This window comes from Perca fluviatilis, chromosome 3 (genome assembly GCF_010015445.1).
Source record: "Perca fluviatilis chromosome 3, GENO_Pfluv_1.0, whole genome shotgun sequence".
NCBI classification, from domain to species: domain Eukaryota; kingdom Metazoa; phylum Chordata; class Actinopteri; order Perciformes; family Percidae; genus Perca; species Perca fluviatilis.
Genome location: NC_053114.1, coordinates 46,027,019 through 46,032,018, shown reverse-complemented (window position 1 = coordinate 46,032,018; position 5,000 = coordinate 46,027,019). Strand labels below are relative to the sequence as shown.

The window sequence follows — 5,000 nt, the reverse complement described above, 5'->3', positions numbered from 1 at the left end:
AACAACTGGAAGTAAAAGCAACGTAAACGTTGTCTCGAACCGTTAAAGGTCCCATGGCATGAAAATGTCACTTTATGAGGTTTTTTTAACATTAATGTGAGTTCCCCCAGCCTGCCTATGGTCCCCCAGTGGCTAGAAATGGTGACAGGTGTAAACCGAGCCCTGGGTATCCTGCTCTGCCTTTGAGAAAATGAAAGCTCAGATGGACCAATCTGGAATCTTCTGGAAGAGACTTCAGATACAGTATTAGGAGACCACTAAGGTCTATATAAAAGAGACTTCAGATACAGTATTAGGGGACCACTAAGGTCTATATAAAAGAGACTTCAGATACAGTATTAGGGGACCACTAAGGTCTATATAAAACAGACTTCAGATACAGTATTAGGGGACCACTAAGGTCTATATAAAAGAGACTTCAGATACAGTATTAGGGGACCACTTAGGCCTATATAAAAGAGACTTCAGATACAGTATTAGGGGACCACTAAGGTCTATATAAAAGCATCCAAAGTGCACCCTGTCATGGGACCTTTATAGTGTAAAAAAAACGTTGAAGAAAATGACGATAAGGTGACAAAAACAGCAGAAAAATCATCAAAAATGTAGCCTGGATGCCAGCCCAACTTAGCCCCGCCCACAACATTTGAGGTCGCGAAGTTCGGTCTGGACATACCAGTGGCAATACAATGTGCTTCACACAATGCAAAAGCAACGGTCAGTACATGTTGCATCAAAAGACAGGTATTCATATTCAAGGCATTCACCTTTTCAACTTCTTTCCAAGATAAAACACCAGCAGGGGTGTGAAAAAGTGCATGCATTCTGGAACCAATCATTAGCTTGTGTTTCCCTGGGGAACATTTATACTGGTGCACCTTTGTGATAGCAGGTGGTGAAATGTTTTGGTGATAAAAAGCATTTCACTGGAATTCCTTCATGGAAGAGGAGCCTCTCATTCAGACACATTCAGCTCATTTGGGATACTGGAGACGCAACCGGTAGGCACATGGACATTGTTGTGTAAAACTGTTGCCAGTTAAGTGTTTCTTTGTGTTGAGAATTAAGACCAATTGTCTAATTTGATAATTATATTTGGGGAAACAATGATTGATGGCAAGCTACTTGACAATTGTTTATTTTCATATTGTATTTGAAATGCATAGTTTCAGTTAATATACTAATACCATATTAAAGAGGCCTTTTTCAAGTTTGGGCAAAGAGCCGAAGTGTGAACCATACACAACTTGACAGTACATTAAAATCATAAAAACAGTACAATTAAAAGCATGAGAACAAAAACAGTAAAAGCATGAAATAAAATTAATGAAAAGAATATTAAAAGTCATTGGTCTAGCACAAGAAGTAATAATGCTTCAGTGAAGCATTAGCAGAAGGCATCTGTAAAAGTTGTGATTTAAAACTGAGTAATTTGGGCATTTTTGATGCCTTCTGGAAGTTGGTTCCAGAGGTGAACCGCATAAAGGCTAATCTGAGAGACCTAAGTGGTACGTACTGCAGAAACATGTCCAATAGATACTTTGGCCCTGTTCCACTAAGTGACTTAAACAAGCAGCAATGCTTTAAAGCGCCCATATTCTGCTCATTTTCAGGTTCATAATTGTATTTTAAGGTTGTACCAGAATAGGTTTACATGGGTTAATTTTCAAAAAAATGCCATATCTCCTGAGACCTGAGACCTGAACCTGTGTTCAGGTCTCTGTTTTAGCTACAGAGTGAGACCTCTTCTGTACTATCTTTGATTGCACTCGCACATGCTCAGTAGCTCAGATCGTAGCTCATGTCAGCTAGCTCCATAGACAGTAAAAGAAAGCCTGTTTCTCCAACTTCAGTCAGTCACAAGGATCAGGATCAGCTGGGAGACTTCTTCTAAACCAGGGAGCACATGGAAGTAGTTCTTTTGGTAGATTATGGTGAACTAGTGTGTGTTGTAGCAGTGCTTTGCTATTGAGAATGAGGTAGCATGCTAACGGTTAGCCCCCTAGCCCCCTTCGTTTCGGCACAAAATAACACCCCAAATCACCAGAAAAAGTTTTTTTTTTTCATAATATGGGCATTTTAAAGTCAACCCTGTAACTTACTGGAAGCCAGTGCAGGGATTTCAAAACAGGGATTGTGGAGCAACTATATGCTCCAACCAGAGCTGTTTGGACCAATCAGATTGTCAGGGGGCGGGCTTTATACAATGATGGACAGATGATGGACAGTAACGTAACCAACCACATCACCAAAGAGCACTTGGGTTGAATTCGTTTACAACAAAGATGGCTGCCGCTGGAGAATTGAGAAGTGTAGGTCTATCCGTTGCTCTGATTGGTTGTAGGTCTATCTGTTGCTGTGATTGCTTGTAGGTCTATCTCTTGCTCTGATTGGTTGTAGGTCTATCCGTTGCTCTGATTGGTTGTAGGTCTATCTGTTGCTCTGATTGGTTATAGGTCTATCCGTTGCTCTGATTGGTTGTAGGTCTATCCGTTGCTCTGATTGGTTGTAGGTCTATCTGTTGCTCTGATTGGTTATAGGTCTATCTGTTGCTCTGATTGGTTATAGGTCTATCCGTTGCTCTGATTGGTTATAGGTCTATCCGTTGCTCTGATTGGTTGTAGGTCTATCCGTTGCTCTGATTGGTTGTAGGTCTATCCGTTGCTCTGATTGGTTGTAGGCTATCAAAACTGTTGAAAAAAGCTACAAATACGTCTTCAAAAGTGGGAAAAGTGTCAAAGTTATTGCCTCTGACCAATTAGACGTCTCCGATGTCTCTCTGCTGTTTCTCTGACCAATCAGATGTCCCCGGTGTCTCTCTGCTGACTCTGACCAATCAGATGTCTCCGGTGCCTCTCTGCTGCTTCTCTGACCAATCAGATGTCCCCAGTGTCTCTCTGCTGACTCTCTGACCAATCAGACGTCTCCGTTGCCTCTCTGCTGCTTCTCTGACCAATCACACTTCTCCGGTGCCTCTCTGCTGACTCTGTGTTGACTCTCTGACCAATCAGATGTCTCCAGTGTCTCTTTGCTGACTCTCTGACCAATCACACGTCTCCATGTGTCTCTCTGCTGACTCTCTGACCAATCACACGTCTCCATGTGTCTCTCTGCTGGCTCTCTGAGTCTCGGCGGGCGTCGGTCAGCCTCCCTGCAGTGTTCGTGTCGGATAAAGACGGATGGCGCGCGGCTGATGACGCGTCTGATGGCGCTCGCGCTTCAATGGGAGCACTCGCTCAACACGACAGGCGTGACGGAGGCAGCCGCCGCCGCCGCAGTCGCGCCCGTAGATTCACCTGAGAGACATCTACATAAAGACAGAGACAAGATAAGAGGAGGGGTTGTGTCGCTCGGCTCCGACTTATTCACAAGCTAAAATAAAAAAGGGGAATGAATAGATTATTATATAAATACAGCAGGATGTGCTGCGCGAACGTCTTGTCTCTCTTTTGTGGGTTTGTGTCCCTTTTTGAAGTTGGGTTTTGTCTCTTTTTTTTGTGCTTTGTGTTTCCTTTGGGGTAGTTTTGTGTCTCTTTGTGGTAGTTTTTGGTCTCTTTGTGGTAGTTTTTGGTCTTTTTGTAGTCGGTTTGTGTCTGTTTGTAGTCGGTTTGTGTCTGTTTGTGGTAGTTTTGTGTCTCTTTGTAGTCGGTTTGTGTCTCTTTGTGGTCTGTGTCTCTTTGTAGTCGGTTTGTGTCTCTTGTGGAGTGTTTGTGTCTCTTTGTGGTCGGTTTGTGTCTCTTTGTGGTCGGTTTGTGTCTCTTTGTAGTCTGTTTGTGTCTCTTTGTAGTCGGTTTGTGTCTCTTTGTAGTCTGTTTGTGTCTCTTTGTGGTCGGTTTGTGTCTCTTTGTGGTCTGTTTGTGGTCTGTTTGTGGTCTGTTTGTGGTCTCTTTGTAGTCTGTTTGTGGTCTCTTTGTGGTCTGTTTGTGTCTCTTTGTGGTCGGTTTGTGTCTCTTCTGTAGTTTTGTGTCTCTTTGTGGTCTGTTTGTGTCTCTTTGTGGTCGGTTTGTGTCTCTTTGTAGTCGGTTTGTGTCTGTTTGTGTCTCTTTGTGGTCGGTTTGTGTCTCTTTGTGTCGGTTTGTGTCTGTTTGTGGTCTGTTTGTGGTCTGTTTGTGGTCTGTTTGTGGTCTGTTTGTGGTCTGTTTGTGTCTGTTTGTGGTCTGTTTGTGGTCTGTTTGTGGTCTGTTTGTGGTCTGTTTGTGGTCTGTTTGTGGTCTGTTTGTGGTCTCTTTGTAGTCTGTTTGTGGTCTCTTTGTGGTCTGTTTGTGTCTCTTTGTGGTCGGTTTGTGTCTCTTCTGTTTGTGTCTCTTTGTGGTCTGTTTGTGGTCCGTTTGTGTCTCTTTGTAGTCGGTTTGTGTCTCGGTCTGTGTCTCTTTGTGGTCGGTTTGTGTCTCTTTGTGGTCGGTTTGTGTCTCTTTGTGGTCGGTTTGTGTCTCTTCTGTAGTTTTGTGTCTCTTTGTAGTCGGTTTGTATCTCTTTGTAGTCGGTTTGTTTCTCTTTTTGGTTGTTTTTGTCTCTTTCTAATCACTGTGGAGTTTTCATCATAAAAGTTTAACATCCTGATCTGAGAGAAGTCTTTCAGTTACAGTTGTTCGGCTTAGGTGGTGCCCCAAAACGGCTCAGCCGCTGCACGTCAACCTTAGAAAACCGTGTACCATATTTTCCGGACTATAAGTCGCACTTTTTTAAATAGTTTGGCAGGTCCTGCGACTTATAGTCAGGTGCAACTTATATATATGTGTGTGTGTGTGTGTGTGTGTGTGTGTGTGGTGTGTGTGTGTGTGTGTGTGTGTGTGTGTGTGTGTGTGTGTGTGTGTGTGTGTGTGTGTGTGTGTGTGTGTGTGTGTGTGTGTGTGTGTGAGAGAGAGAGAATTTAACATGTTTTTAAATGTAAATTATACTGTAAACATTACCGTCTAAAGCCGCGAGAGGGCGCTCTAGGCTTGGGACAACTAGAACGCTGCTCCTAAAGACAACTGAGAAATAAAAGAAAATCCTATTCT

At 43.1% G+C, this 5,000-nt stretch overlaps 1 long non-coding RNA gene across 1 annotated transcript; it reads left to right on the top strand.

Annotated features, from left to right (window-relative positions):
• Positions 1-921: 921 nt before the first annotated feature.
• Positions 922-3,434, top strand: LOC120556329. The gene is made up of 2 exons (XR_005638838.1): positions 922-1,001; positions 2,803-3,434. It is a non-coding gene; the product is annotated as an uncharacterized LOC120556329 (long non-coding RNA).
• Positions 3,435-5,000: the final 1,566 nt, after the last annotated feature.